This window comes from Haemaphysalis longicornis, unplaced genomic scaffold (assembly GCF_048455015.1).
Source record: "Haemaphysalis longicornis isolate Haplotype H1 unplaced genomic scaffold, Haemaphysalis longicornis Haplotype H1 scaffold_14, whole genome shotgun sequence".
NCBI classification, from domain to species: Eukaryota; Metazoa; Arthropoda; class Arachnida; order Ixodida; family Ixodidae; genus Haemaphysalis; species Haemaphysalis longicornis.
Genome location: NW_027526245.1, coordinates 15725155 through 15741390, shown reverse-complemented (window position 1 = coordinate 15741390; position 16236 = coordinate 15725155). Strand labels below are relative to the sequence as shown.

The following is a 16236-nucleotide window of genomic DNA, read 5'->3' as shown; positions in this document are numbered from 1 at the left end:
TTTCAGTATTCTCGAAAGTGGCTGAAAATGTGATTAATACACGTCTGTTAAATTTTTTAAATAAAAAAGAAGTAATTGTGAAAGAACAATACGGTTTTCAAAAGGGGAAGTCTACTGAAATGGCACTGCATGGTATAAAAGAACAGATAATAAACAACATAGAAAATAAACTTTTCACCGTTGGTTTGTTTCTAGATTTAAGGAAAGCCTTTGATTCCGTTAAGCACGACATTTTGATCCGGAAGTTACCATTTTATGGGATAAGAGGTTTATCACTTGATCTTGTTAGTAGTTACCTAGATTCTAGGAAACAATGCACCATAGTAAATGGTGTTGCATCCAGTTTCGGAACGATACGGAGTGGTGTTCCCCAAGGGTCTATCTTGGGGCCGCTTCTATTCTTGCTGTATATTAATGATGTAGTTAATATACCCGGAACCCCATCAATAGTTCTTTATGCAGACGATACTAATGTTTTCTTTACAGGACCCAACCTCGAAATCATTACCAAGAATGCAAATTTGTGGCTTCAGGAATTATCCAAATGGCTAATAGGAAATAAGTTAGAACTAAATGTCAAAAAGACAAAATGCGTAATATTTAGAGCAAAAAATAAGCAGTTAGATTTTGCTCCAGTGCTTCTATTTCGTGAATCGATTCTTGAAGTGGTCCCCTCAATACGTTTCTTGGGTGTTATTTTTAATAATGCATTGTCATGGAATGATCATGTAAATCACATATGTACTAAGTTATCGCGTTCTGTCGGCATTTTATGGAAACTTCAGTGTTTGTTACCCTGTTGGCTTAAAAAGCAGTTGTATTTTGCTCTTGTTCAGTCCATCTTGCACTATTGTCTTCTGATTTGGGGCAATACTACAAACTCAAATTTGAATGCTTTACTTGTACTACAAAAAAAAGCTATCAGGGCTATTGCGAATTTATCCTATAGAGATAGTACAAAACAACAGTGGAGAAGCTTGGGCATTCTAAAAATCCACGATTTAGTTAATTTAAGACGAGCGCAGGATATCCACCACATATTTTATGAACACCCCAACTTATTTCCGAATCTGGAATCTTCACCACAGACAGCGTACCCCCTAAGAAAACAACATTACAGAAAGCCGAGAATTAGAACGAATTATGGCATTCAGTTGAAGCAATATCAGGTCATAGACTTTTTAAATAATAACGAGGAGATTGAAGCGCTTATTAAAGAGTTTAAATCCATAAAACTGTTTAAAAAACATTTGCTTCAGGTATTGCTACAACGATATACCCAATTTTCAATGTGTTAGCAGACTATAATTTTCGCTGAAAGAGTGTAACGTTCGCGTTTCTTACTTTAATTAAGCTTGTTTTTTATTTTTGAGTAACTTTCTGTGTTAAACTTGACTTCCTTGTCGTGTTTTCACTTTTAAACTGAACTGTTAGGCTCTATTAAACGTGTGCATGTCATGCTTTTTTCTATCTTTTCCGCTGATTTGTAAATTATTGCGGTAAAATTGTTAGTGGATGTCTTATGTGTGTGTATATACTTTTTTTTTTTCCTTTTACGATGTTTTTTTATTTTTTTGGGGGCTTCGACAAATATGCTCGCTGTGTTGTTCCTTTTCTGTACCATATAAGAAAATACTGTATCTTTTTTTTTTTTCTTTTTCATTTGATTTTGTGGTGTGTGCTGCTCCCGACTTCGGTGCAATCTACTTTGGGAGGAAGGGCCTCGTCAGGCTGTAGCCTTTTGCCCTCCACCTTATGTGTATATGTTACGTTCATCTCTTGAAATCTTTCAAATAAAAAAAAAAATAAGAAGACCCGTCCTCGATCACTCAGGAGCGTCCGAGGCGCCCCGTGCCGCCGTGGATACGGGCAGTGCAGCAGTTTCAGCATACCTTGTCAGGTGGTCAACGGCAATAATTATTCATGTGTTGCCGGAAGCAGTCGAAGGCAGTGGCCCATATAGATCGATGCCAACGCAGTCAAAGGGTTTTGTCGGGCAGGGTAGTGGTTGCAGTGGAGCGGTCGAGCGAGTAGGTGGCGATTTGCGGCGTTGGCATTCCGGGCACGAGCGAACGTACTTCTGTACGAAGTTGTACATTCCACGCCAATAATAACGGAGGCGGAGTCGCTCGTATGTCTCGATGACGCCAGCATGGGCGCAACTCATGTCGTCATGAACTGAAGCGCATATATCTGCGCGAAAATGACGTGGGATAACCAGAAGCCACTTGCGACCATTCGAGATATAATTGCGACGGTAAAGCAGCTCGTCGCGCAGTTGAAGGTGCGAAGCTTGCCGTCGCAGGGCCCTTGATACACGGGTAGGTGACGCACCGGACAGGAAGGTGATCATGGAAGCTATCCATGGATCCTCCCGCTGTTCAGCACACATGTTAGTAGCACTGAGAGACGAAAAGCTGCAGTCGGTAGGGGCGAGGTGATAGGCGTCTGCCGGGAGCCGAGAGCGCGAGATGCCAGCCGCGTCTGAGGGCTTCCGGCCTGAACGGTAGACGACGTTAATAGTACTCTGGGAGCCGAAGATCCCATCGACCAAGGCGACCACAAGGATCTCTAAAGGAGGCCAGCCAACACAGTCCGTGGTGGTCAGTGACTACGTCAAATCGCCGGCCTTACAAGTATGGCCAAAACTTTCCCAATTCCCATATTATGGCCAAGCACTCTTTTTCAGTGACTGAGTAGTTGGACTCAGTATTTCGCAGCGTCCGGCTCGCGTATGCAACGACGTGCTCCGCAAAGCCACACTTTCGCTTCGCGAGCACGGCACCAAGGCCAGTACCACTAGCACCTGTGTGGACTTCTGTTGGAGCAGAAGGGTCAAAATGTCGTGATATAGGCGGCGATGTGAGCAGACGACGGAGTGTCGCAAAAGCCTTGTCACAGGACGCTGACCAAGTCGAAATGCCGTTTTCGCTGCTGAGAAGCTTTGTTAGTGGTGAAATGATGGACACAAAGTTGCGAATAGACCGCCGGAAATACGAACCCAGCCGGATAAAGCTCCTAAGTGCCTTTAGGGTGGCCGGTTTCGGGAACTCCGCGACGGCACGAAGCTTGGTCTCGTCCGTACGAACGCCCTCCTTGCACACGACATGACCCAGGATGATCTGTTTGCGCGGGGGAAAGTGACACTTCTTCAGATTGTGCTGCAGTCCAGCCATGGCAAGGCACGTGAAAACTTGCTCTAGGCGAACCAGGTGCGTATCAAAATCTGGCGCGAAAACGACTACATCGTCCAAGTAACACAGGCACGTCTTCCATTTAAGGCCGCGCAAAAGACTGTCCATCATTCTTTCGAACGTGGTTGGGGCATTGCATAGCCCGAACGTTAAATCCCTAGAGGCCATCAAGGGTGACGAATGGCGTTTTCGTGCGATCAGCCTCCGCCATTGGGACCTGCCAGTACCCGGATCGTAAGTCGAGGGATGGGAGAAATTCGGCTCCCAGCAAACAGTCAAGCGCATTATCGATGCGAGGGAGCGGATAGACGTCTTTGCGTGTAATGGTGTTCAAGCTTCGATAATCTACGCAGAACTTATGGAGCCGTCTTTCTTCCAAACAAGCACCACAGGTGAAGCCCAGGGACTCTTTTAAGGGTGAATGACACCTCGCTTAAGCATATCTGTCATGTTGTCTTCATTGCTTAGGCGCTGAGTCGGTGACACGATATGGGCGCTGTCAAAGCGGGGAGTGCGAACCAGTATCAGTGGAATGGGTGACAACGGACGTGTGTCTCAGCGAGCTTTGCGCGTGATCAAACGACGAACGGAACTTCCGAAGCAATGCAGCAAGCCTTGCTCGTTTGGTTGCGTCCAGTTCTTCGTCCATGCACTGGTGGAAAGCGGCAAATGGCAATTGTTCTGGTACGCCGGAACTAACGCTCAGTCCGTCAATTTGAAGAGGGTGCAAATGGTCAGGCGCGTGGACGACTAGCCGGGCATCCACAATCTCGGTAAAACCAAGTGTTTCTCTGCAAAAAGGGGACCACGTAGTCGCCGAAGGATTCGTGCCATCACGAGTAGTTAAAAGTGCACAAGGCCAAGGAAGACATTTCCGCCGGAGGAAAATGGCTGGAGGCGTAAAGAGAACAGTTGCGTCTGGGACAGAGGTGCAACACAATGGAACAGGGACAGAGGAGCCAGGCGGAACGTCAGTGTCTTCAACAATTAGTAGCTTGGTCATAGGGGCATCTTGGGAATTCTCTAAGACATCAGTGGGAAATTCCACTTCAGCACGAGCACAGTCAATAATAGCGTCGTGGCGGGAAAGAATGGCTCAACCCAGGATGATGTCATGGGAGCAGGACGGCAGGACGATGAACTCGAGATGTTCTTGATGGTGACCCGTGCAGTGCAGACACCAAGCGGCTTAATGGGTTGCGAATTGGCGGCTCGTAATAAAAGTCCAGAGAGTGACGTCATCGCTTTTCGCAGCGAACGACAGAGACGGGCATGGATAACAGAAACAGTGGTTCCCGTATCGATTAGTGCAACGGAAGGGGCACCTTCTACAATCACGTCAATAACATTTCTTGGCGAAAATTGAGGGCTTGTGCAGTTCGGCGGTGACGCAGCTCTTGCCTCAGGGACTGCGGCTGCTCGTTTTCCTCCGCGTCACTGGTCGGGCGGCGAGGCATGGGAGAAACGGAGCGGCGACGTGGGGAGCAGGAACGGCGGCCGTTCAGAAGACTCGGTGGGCAAATTCTGAGGAGCTTGCGGCGGGCCGCGGGGGCTAGCGTTTAAAGGTGCTTGAAAAAATTAGTGCCTTTCCACTCTGTGTGGAAGGATGACCTGCAAAGCTGGACGCAGTCCACGGAGCGCCCGAAACAAAACACGTTTGTCGTAATATGCGATGGAGCATAGTTCCGAGGCCATTAGCTGAAAGACCCGCTGACGGATCGAGGCTTTGTTCTTGCAGGTAAACGTGGACCTGCCTGTGTCCCTCCCGCGTCGTAAGCTTCTTCTTGTTTGTGTAAGGCCGGGTTCAGACTGTTGCCGCAACTGTCGCAATGACGTTATGACATTATTTGACGTCTCAGCTAACAAAACTGCCTGACATGGCATTTTTTACGTCCATAGATCTGGATATGGGTTTTGCGTCCGTAATCTGAACTTAGCCTAACACACAAACCCAGTCCGCTCTACCACTGAGGACTCCGGACAGATCCCATTGGGCCGTTTATCGTCCGCATTTAAATCTCGTAGCAGAACAACAGACATACCATCCATCAGTACGGGCATGAAACCTATAGCTTCGCGTGCACGCCTCCCCTCCTCCCTACCACTATTTTTCACGACAAAACTGCTCACGCATAAACCGGGAACCGGTCATATACGCGTGCTTAGAAGTGACATACGCAGGTTTCAGTAGTTTTACTGGGCAGCCCTTTGGCAGCCGTTACCTGGGCTTCGCGGGAGCGGCGTCTGTTTATGTCTGCGTAACCGAGTGAGCGAGCGCCGCAGCGACGAATGAAAGAAAACGGAGAGGAGCGTCCAGCGAAGGGTGAAGTGGAGTACGACACGTGCGGCTACCGCGTCATCTCTCTCACTGTCTTCCTTTCACACTTGTTTCAAGTGTCGCCAACAAGTAGCGCCCTCCCCCTACACTTTCCCCAGACGCTTTTCCTTTCTCCAATAATCCAAACTTCTTGACGTTTGCGCGGGAGGTTCAAACACGATATGCAACAACATGCTCGCTGCTCCCTTGCGCGGGGCTAATCCGAACCACGGCAAATTTTCGCGGGAGATTGGAACACGATTTGCAACATGCTGCCGGCGGCGGCGGTGCACTGCAAGGTAGCAGCGGAGTAGCGCCTGCCGTCGTACACTCGCTGATCACGCGAACACTTAATGCCCCGTGACCGAGAAGACTGCAGTTCCTGCTGCGCAGAATTTGTAGTAATCGTCAGTGCATTATTTACACCCATCCGTGCTTCAGTGTATTTTTCGCAATCATCTGATAGCCGCATATCGCCGTTAGCTGCCGCCTGCGCAACTTTACAAGGGGGCATTGTTGGAGGCGAGGAGGAAAATAGTTGTGAAAGAGGTGGCAACGGTGGGGAGGAGGAGCCCCGGAACGGCGCCGAGTAAATCGATGACACCGTAATGAAAACTGGGGGGGTTTAGACATATACTGCTTTGCAGTAAGATGTTGGCGGGCGGCAGCCCACGATGACGACAGTAGCGGGCCACATGTCCGAGTGTTCGACACGCGAAATAGATGGGCCGATTGTCCGGTGTGCGCCACTCATTCGCAATGAAAGGACTAGCCATAGGGGTTGGAAGTGGTCGTGAAGGCACGTGAGTCGGCGCAACGCGCACCGCAGGCTGGAACGACACGGCTGGTTGCGGCGCTGCGGACTGGAAGAATGGAGCAGGCGGTGGTGGCGCCCTGGCTGGCCTGGCTGCTGCTCCAGCGTAGGTGAGAGGGGCGCAGGGGCAGCGACTGGTGCGGTGTGTTCCACTGGTGGTAGTGCGTTCCCGTATCATATTCCGGAGTGTAGGCGCCAGTGGGAAGGCGGCTCTGCGGTGCAGGGGAGGAGGGACACTTGGCGGGCCACCTCTTCTCGGATTAAATCTTTGGTGCAGGAAAACAGAGCTCAATCCTCGTCATACGTTGCCGCCACGCTCGCCACGGACTCCCCGCGAGAACTGTCTTGTTCAGTCAGAGTTCGCTGTTTGCGTAGATTGCCAAAACTGACACAAGCTGACGACATCCGCAACAGTTTTGGGGTCTCTAACCAAGAGAATCTGGAAAGCGTCGTTGTCAATGCCTTTTAAGACGTTCCGGACCTTGTCAGCTTCCGTCATCGAGGGGTCTACGCGTTTGCATAGGTCAATGACGTCTTCAATGTAGCTGGTGAACGTCTCGCCAGCCTGCTGTCCGCGGGCACTTAACCGCTGTTCGGCGCGAACTTTTCGTACAGCAGGGCGGCCGAAAATTCTAATGAATTCAGTACACAAATGAGACCAAGGCCTGAGATCGGATTCATATTGTTGTACCACGTTTCCGCAACTTAGGTTAGAGAGAAGGCGACGTTGCTAAGCTTGGCATTGTCGCCCCACTTATTATACGCACTCACGCGTTCGCAGGAAGCAAGCCAGCCCTCGGCGTCACTAGGTCTCTTTTTTTTTGCCTGCTTAGGGCAGCTCTGAGCAGCTCCAAGCAGACCACAACTGCTCCCGCCATAGGCGTTCTATGGGCAAATAAAAAATACGGAGCTGCTTGGAGCTGCTCAGAGCTGCTTTGAGCAGGCAAAAAAAAGAGACCAACTGTCATCTGCACCGCTGAACTTGGCCGGATCCCCCTCGCGCTTGGAGCACCGGCAGATCACGGGCTGACTGGTTTCTCTTGACATTGGGGGTGGTAGCGTCCGGGAACTAAGCTCCAGGGCGTGATCGAAACTCCTGACCTCCACCACTTGTCAAGAAGACACCCGACACGCCGGTAGCTGGTTGAGGTTTAATATGCAGGAGCGAAGCCGACGGGAACGCAGGTCTGAGCGTTGCAATCACCAAGCTCGTTTCTGGCCTGTTGCGTCTGTTGCGTCTGTTCATTACCCTCGATATTATATGTATATACATGTGTGTGGGCGCGCATGCGTGCGTGCGTGTGTGCGTGCGGGTGTGTCTGCATGCGTGCGTGCGTGTACGTGCGCGTGTGTGTGCATGTGTGCGCGTGCGTGCGTGCGCGCGCGTGTGCATGTGTCTGTTGTCTATTTAAAAATTCACCCCTTCTACACGAAGTGAGTCATGACGAGTGGGCGAAGCACTGGGGATCGTTCTTACGGTAAATCACCCGTGAGTGTGCTTACTGCTGCTAAAACGGTTTCCAATTTAATACACTGCAATACAATACAATTTAATCAAATCCAATCTATTTCAATCCAATCCGATCCATATCCAAATCCAATTTATTCCAATCCAACCTAATTCAATGCTCCTCGCGCATGTGCAGCACCGCTCTTCTGGAGCACACACACTCTCTCTCTCTCTCGAACCTTTTATAAACCTTTTATTTTGTTCTTGTTAACCTTTTGTGAGCCGTTTGTTCACAGATGTTTCGATTTCCACGGCGCTGTGTGTCTCTCTATCTCTTTCTCCCCCTCTCTCTCTCTCTATCCTTTATTGAACCTTTTATTTTGTTCTTCTTAACCTTTTGTGAACCTTTTGTTGACAGATGTTTCAATTTACACAGTGCTGTCCCGTGAGCACGGCTTCCTGAAGAAGACTAGCCTCGGCCTGAAGGTACTTCGCCACTAAAACAGTCGCGAGTTAGGGCCGTCGTGTGTCTCCTCTGCTTCTGCCCTTTGGCGCTTTTTCACTCTACCGTTCTCTTGGCATTCTCGATTCCTTGTCATGCTCAATTTTTACAGGCTTTTTTACAAGCGGCCACATATCGTTGGCTCGCCTCGTGGGCAAACAATCTGTCACTGGACCACTGGCTTCAACGCAATCATTCCCAGACTGCAAAGCCACCCTCAAGAACGCTCTTTGCTCAACGTTACTAGAATAAACTTTATTCTAGGAACGTTCAGCGCCGTTTGAGCCTCCCTCAAGCTGCGCGTCGGCAAGAACTGGTGCCCGTCGGCATTGTTTTCCTAGAAAACCTCCAGCCCATAGACCACCTCGTCCTGTGGCAGTCCACGACGCGGTTCAGCACGTTAGCCACAACCTGAAAGCATCGCCACGATAAACTCTCACCGGTTCAGACGAACCAACACCCTCTATCGCACAGTTTACGAAAGGCATCCAACACATCAGCATGAAACGCTGATGTATTGCTTCACAGCCATTGTTTGTTACTCTGGATAGCCTGAGGTATGGAAAGGATTACCGCTAACCACGTCACCTTAGCTGCCTTCTCCGGCTGGATATCCTGTCAAGACAAAAACACCCTCGCCTACCAGAGCTAGACAATCATCTGAATAATCGTAAGTAGCGCTAGAGACGGGACACAGAAGAGGAGACACACATGACGGCCTCTTCTGTGTCCCGTCTCTAGCGCTACTTACGATGAATCAAAACCAACTAGCCCAACTGTCAATTTTATTGAATCATCTGAATACCCCGAAAGGGGCTCAGTTGCCGTAGTGTGTTTTGACTGGAAGCATTAAAGTCATGGTTTCCCATACGTGCATGTACCGTGTTCGAGACGCGAAACTATTTCGTAGGGACGAGCACCGCCGGCTCTCTCTCTCCCGAGAGAGAGAGCCGACGGAGCCGGCGGAGCCGAGAGAGTCGTAGCTTCCCGCTGTTCCTGGTCGTAGCTTCCCGCTACGGCTTCGAAATGCAGCGGGATCATAGTCTCTGTCGACGCTTCGCGCGTGTTTTTGCACAGTCCCAGAGGAAGTGAGCCGCGGTAGCTCTCTCCTTCTGGCCCACTCGGCACAAGTCACTTTCGTACACGCTCCGACACACGTGCCTCATCAGCACCGAGTGACGAGTGAGCCCGAATGCAGTTGCTGGTATATCACCGCTTCCTCTCGGGTCAGGCTCGGGTGGGGTGGCGGTACCTTTCCTCTACTCAGTCTATACCACTTCACGATCTCGTTGCAGGTGTTCCCTCCACCACCGCAACGGGTTGGCTTCTGCCGCGGCGGCGCGTTTGCCGTCTCGTTATGTTTGATGTTGCCCCGGTCTGACACATCGATGCCCACGTGTTCCGGAAATCACTTGATGGCAACACAACTTTTCTCTCCGTTGATGTAGACCGTGCGTAGTACTCGCGCGGCCTCGCAGCAAACTCTACCTCTGGCATAGTTACTAACCTTTTCTTCAGTCGCACAGCATCGACGTGGACGTGGGGTCGGCGATGGCCAGGGTGATGGCCACCTCCTCCGCCCGGTGCGCCTTCTGGGTTCTTGCCGGTCGGTGCCCTGACAACCGCCGCGGCGGAGGCCCTCTCGCTCTCCTGTACTCCGCCGGGTCCACGTACATGGCCCCTTCTTCTCTGGTGTGGAGGTCCACGAGCGCCTTGGCTGTCGCCGTCCTTCGCTCCTTGTTGAACTCGGGGTTCATGTTTTTCGGCGCCGGGCATACCCGTAACCGTCTACCTGTGGCGTCCGGCACGGGTACTGGTTCGTTCTTAGCTCCCTCCTCTCTGGGTGTCCGACGCAGGTCGTGCAGTATGTGCCTGCCAGTTCTCCTTGAGATCTGATCGGTTCTCTGCGCCTCCGTATTTCCTCCATGGTGTTGTGCACCCCCAGGGCCACGCACTTTTCGGTGCCCTTGGAGTCGAGGAGTCCGAGCGCCGCCTTGTACCCCATGTGTTTGAACACGCTCATCTTTCGCTTGCACTGCCTCCAGTTGTGGAACGCCGCGAAGTGCATGGTGTGGCTTATGGCGAAAGACTGCACCAGTCGGGTGAGGCTCTCTTACTTCATGCCTGCCTTTCTGTTTGACACCCTCCTGATGAGCCGTGTGGCCGCGGTGACTTTAGCCGCGATTCTATTAACCTTCTCGCCGTTCACGCGCTTGAGCTCTATCAACATGCCGAGCACTCGGATCCTCTCGACATCTGGGATCGTGTGGCTGCCGCTCGTTCTGACCTTGCTCTTCTGTTCTTTCGGTGACTCATCGTTCTGTCTTTTAGATGCGACGCTGAGAGCATCTCTTTCGGCGGCCCTGTCCTTCCTGCGTGCGTCCGTCGTCGTCGTCGGCGTCCGTACTCTACCCCGCTCACCCCCTCTCGTCTCCGATAGCGAACACTCTCTCGCGAGGGGCATTGGATTGGATTCGATTGGCTTGGCTTTGCTTGGATTGGATTTGGATTGGATTGGATTAAAGTGGATTGTGTTGGATTGTGTCGCGTCATAGCCGCGGCAGCCGCACTGGCGCCGGCGCGTGCCCAGGTGAGAGCGAACACTCTTTCTCAACATCTGCGGGGCTCTCACTCCGCCGGTGGGCGGCGCTGCGCGCGGTGTTGGGCATGTGCAGTGCTCTCTCTCTCTCCGCGGTCTCCTCTCCTTCGGGCGCGCTGCGCATATAACCGGTGTGCCGCTCTCCGGCGGCCTTTCGGTCGACGGTTGCTCCCCACTTGCGCTTGAAACCCCACCAGCGTCGCATCACACCAGGGTTCCCGCCAGGGGAGGTGGGAGTAATTTTTCCTGGTCGCTTTCTTCGCTGGTATCACCAGGTTTTCAGACTTTCTTGGGGAGCATACGAGTCCGGCACCGTCCAGTTGCTCCTCGCTCGAATCTACTGCTTTTTGCTGTGTGCTCTCTATGTGTCCATCGCTTCCTCCCACTACTTACAGCGTTATGTCGTCAGCGTAGATTGCGTGTCGGACCCCGGCCACTCGCAAGAGTCGTTCGGCCACCCCGATCATCAATAGTTTAAAGAGCACCTGCGAGATTACGGAGCCATGGGGGGCCCCGACACTGCCGAGCTTCTTCTCGGGGAGCTCCAGGTCACCGGTGTTCGTCCCGGTAGTCCGCTCCGTCAGGAAGTCTCTGATAACCTTGTACGTTCTCTTCCCTATGTTCAGTCGTGACACCTGGCCTAGGATCGCCGAGTTCCTCACTTTGTCGAAGGCGCTTTCCATGTTCAAGCCCAGGATCGCCCGGTTGTCTCTCGTGTTGGTGTAGTCATCCAAGAATTGTTCTTCAACAGTATTTCGGCGTCGTGCGTCGAGAGCTTGTTTTGAAACCCAATCACGGTGTTCGGGTGCAGCTCCACTTCCTCCAGGTACTTTTGCCATTGCACCTTGCCCACGCAAGACGTGAGCCAGATCGGTCGGACGTTCTCGATATTTGGGGGTTCGCCCGGCAAGCGGATTAGGATCCTCTTGACCGGCTTTCTCTGCATCGGCAGTTCCCGGCTCGCCAACACCCGTTGCAGTATGCAGTGAGGTTCTCGATCACTCTCTAGTTCAGATTCTACAGTCCTCTGTTCGTCACGCGGTAGGGCCCACCGATTGACTTGGTGTTCAGGGCGTGCAAGGCCGCTCCCACCTCCCACAGTTCTATGTCTCTATCTAACCGCTCGTTTGTCTCAACTTGGAAGTCCGATTGTGCCTCTGTGGGTATGGCCGACAGATACTTGTCATCGAGGTGTTTCTTCACCACGGCCTCTTCCTGCTCGGCCAGCGCCCTGTGGAAGGTCTTGGCCAGGTTGTCGTGCTGGTGATACTTGGTCTTGGTCTCGTCCAGTACGTATCTTAGTAAGTTCTACATCTTGCCACAGTGCATTTGTCCACCCGCCGCGCTGCAGGCTTCGTTCGTTTGCTTCGCGCAAAGGGCCCTGCTGTGCGACTCGGGCAACGCGGTTAATTTCCGCGATATTCTTGCGCAGTTTTCTGTTCGTCCGTTGCGTCTTCTATCTTGACGGGATCGACTGCTTGGCCTCGATTAGGTAGGCCGTGCGGTTGTCCACTCTGTCGACGCGCGCGTCCATTTCGATTTGCCTGGTGGGCTCTCTCGTCTTCTGCAAAATCTCGTTGGCCCACTCCTTGATGTCCGTTATTTTGCCTTGATCTTCAGGCAGAAGTCCTCGGAAGGCGTCCAAGTCCGTGAACTGATGTTTCCGAAGGCTTCTCCGGATCTCTTCGTTGTCTCCAAGCGGTACGGTGACGTCGACGATATAGCAGTCGCTGCACAGCTCGTGTCCCATACTCCGCCACCCGAACTCCGCCGTGTCTGCGCTCCTGCCCCTGGCGAACGTGAGATCTAGCGTGGTGTCCAAGTCGACCGAGTTGCCCATGCGAGTGGAGAATGCGGGGTCGGTGATTACGCTCAGCCCCAGGTCCGTGGCGTCTTGCATTAGGTCTCTGCCCATTGCCAGCCTACTGGCGTATCCCCAGCCCCTTTATGCTCGTTGAAGTCCCCGCAGATCATCATCATCACCAGCCTATCTACGGCCACTGCAGGGAAAAGGCACCTCCCATTAATCTCTAATTACTCCGGTCCTGTGCTAACTGCGACCAATTTATCCCCGCAAACATCTTGATCTCATCTGCCCATCTAACTTTCTGCCGCCCCCTGCGACGCTTGCCTTCTCTACGCATCCACTCTGTTGCTCTTAATGACCAACGGTTATCTTGCCTTCGCATTACATGACCCGCCCACGTCCATTTCTTTCTCCTAATTTCTACCAGTATGTCCTTAACACGCGTTTGTTGCCTGACCCACTCCGCTCTCTTCTTGTCCCTTAATGTTACACCTATCATCTTCCGTTCCATTGCTCGCTGAGTTATGCTCGATTTAAGTTGAACCCTCTTAGTAATTCTCCAAATTTCTGCACCGTAGGGGAGTACCGGTAAGATGCAGCTGTCATACACTCTCTTCTTCAGGGAAAATGGTAGGCTGCCATTCATTATCTGGGAATGCCTGCCGAATGCACTCCACCCAATTCTTATCCTTTTAATTATATCTTCCTCATGGTTGGGATCCGGGGTCACATCTTGGCCTAAGTAGAAATATTCGCTTACCACGTCCACTGCCTCGCCACCTATCTCAAACCGCTGTTCTGTAACGAGGTTATTGTACATTACTTTAGTTTTCTGAATATCAACTTTCAGGCCCACGGTTCTACTCTGTCCTGCGTGGTTTGTAATTCGTACCCCAAGCTACTTAGCAAGGCAACATCAGCAAATCTGAGCTTACCGAGGTATCCTCCATTAACTCATACTCCCACCTGTTCCCAATACAATGTCCTGAATACTTCTTGTAAACATGCTTTGAATAACATTGGAGAGATTGTGTCGCTTCTCTGACGCCCTTCATTATAGGTATTTTACTGCTCTCCTTATGGGGGATGATGGTAGCTGTGGATCCATTGTCTGTAGACCCCACAGATAACGAACCCAATATAGGGCGCCGTCGGTTTACTCGCCTCGTGTAGCAGCGCCTTGAATTTCTGTCTGCCATATGACGGGCTGCTATAGACATTCGTCAGGAACGTCCTCTCCCTCTTTTTTTTCTTCCCCGTAATTACCTCCACCGTGCTGTGTTCGATGGTGATCTTGCTTAGTACTTCATGGTGAACGTACGCGATGCCCTTTCGGACCAGAGTGCAAACCCCCCGACCGGGCCTACCGGCCGCAATTTGCGATCTGGGCGGGCTGGCGTGGGTCCGGCATCCCGGGAGTCTGGCTTCGTCGGGGCGGGTCTCTTGCAGCATGATTACGTCTGGCTTTCTCGGTACTTGTTGTAGGTGCTGCTGTAGTACAGCCTTCTTTGTGGCGAAGCCGTTTCAATTAACGTGCCACACCAGGAGGCCCCTCGTCGGTACTGCTGCGGTTGCTGTTGCTGTGGGTGTCCCGTTCATGATTGCTGGATGTTGGCCATTTGCGCCACTAGAATTTGTGCTGTCGTAGCCAGCTGCTGGCACGCTCTCTCGAACGATGTGAACCGGTCGTCTGTCGACCTAGTGAACGTCGTTCGGATGTACTCTTCGAAGTTGTCGATCCTCTTCTCCATCCCGTCGAACCGGTCTTCGGGGTTTTCCATTCTCTCACTGAGTTTATGATCTTTTAGGTTCTTGATTGCCCTTCTCTTGGATGCGGGGCCCGCTGCCGCCGAATTCTGGTTCGTGTCTACTTTCAGTTCCATCTCTACTTGTTGCGCCGGTTGTATTGTCTGCTGTTGTTGGTGTGGCTGGGTCTGTAGCCGCTGCATTATGGCCACCGCCGTTTTCTTGATTTCTTCCACTTCTCTGCTGATTCTGTCGATCGTCGCTTCCAGATCACTGTTTCTCCGCCCGAGTTTCTGGGTCGCCTCTCTTAGCACCTTCATCGAATCGCTTTCTTCCGATTGGATTGGATTGGGAAAACTTCTTTGGGGCCTGCGAATGAAGTCCTATTGCTAGGTCTTCATGACTTGGCCAGAGTCGTCACCGCAGATGTAGCCAACCCGGCTAGGGGTCCTCTCCCCGTCACCGGGTAGCCGGGGTCCTCCTGCCTGGCCAGCGCCACGATGACTCGCTGGACAGCCTGGAGTTGAAGATTTTGGTCTTCAGTCCGCACCGCCTCCTCGAAGGCAGGTGGCATCGTTCTTGTGTTTGATTCGTCCGGGTACGCGAGGCAATCCCAGACGATGTGCTCGAGCCTTGCTGGAGCTTTGCGGCACACCCGACAGGTTGCATTAGGGTATGTCTCCGGGTACATCTTGTGCTTTAGGTAGGGGGTCGGGACCGTCTTTGTTTGGAGTTGCCTATAGATGACCGCCTGCTCCCTGCTCAATCCTTTGCAAGGCGGCGGGAGCTTGCGTCTGGCAAGTCGATAGGCCTGAGTAATTTCTTTGTAGGTAGTCATTCGGTCTCGTGTGCTGTGCCACAAATGCTCTCCGCCACTTTGCCCGGCGCGGTTAGTGAGTTCGCGCGCACGAGCGTGTGCGGTTTCATTGTGGTTCTGAGCACGTGCCGACACCGTACCTGCGTGTGCCGGGAACCACTTGATTCTCGTCTTCCCCGTGAGGCTTGGTTGTCTTCGCAGTAGTTTCTCCGTTACGGGGGAAACCCTGCCTTTGGAGAAGTTTTTGACAGCTTGCCTGGAATCACTCAGGACCGTTGTGCAGCCTGGATCTTTGAGGGCCAGCGCGATCGCCACCTCCTCTGCTTCCTCGGGTCTCCCGCTTGCAACGCTGGCCGCCGCTCGGAGGTTGCCCTCGGCGTCGACCACCGTCACCACGAAGCCACGTTCGTTGCAGTATTCTGCTGCATCGACGTAGCGGGCTCCAGCGTCCCCGGCGTGGAGTTCCGCCAGCGCCTTGGCCCGTGCTCGCCGCCTGCCCTCGTTGTACTCCGGGTGCATGTTGCGCGGAACTGCATCCACCTGGATTTTGTCCCTGGTGTCGCCTCGTAGCTGGGTCTTGGTTCCCTGCTGTTCATGGTAGTTGTATCCCAGCTTGTCCAGGATTCTTCTGCCCGCTTTGGTTATGGTTAGCCTCTCTAGCTGCGCCACCCGTTGGGCCTCGATGACTTCGTCCAAGGTGTTGTGTACGCCCAGGATTAGCAGTCGCTCGGTACTTGTAGACTCGGGTAGTCCGATGGCCGTCTTATACGCCTTTCGAATGAGCGATTCCAGCTTTTTCTTCTCATTTGTTTTCCACTTGTGAAACGCCGCCACGTATGTTATGTGGCTCATTACGAATGACTGCACTAGTCGTATGAGGTTCTCCTCGCGCAGCCCCCTCTTCCTGTTGGAAACTCGTTTCATGAGCCGAATGGCGCTGGCCGCCTTGCCGGCGATCTTCGCCATTGTTTCCCCATTGTTGCCCTTCTC

General features: G+C 52.2%; 1 protein-coding gene across 4 annotated transcripts in view; it reads right to left on the bottom strand.

Moving 5' to 3' along the window:
* The window catches only part of LOC144165165 (uncharacterized), a 380643-nt gene that overhangs the window by 275763 nt on the left and 88644 nt on the right, over positions 1-16236 (bottom strand). The gene's annotated exons all lie outside the window — the stretch shown is intronic.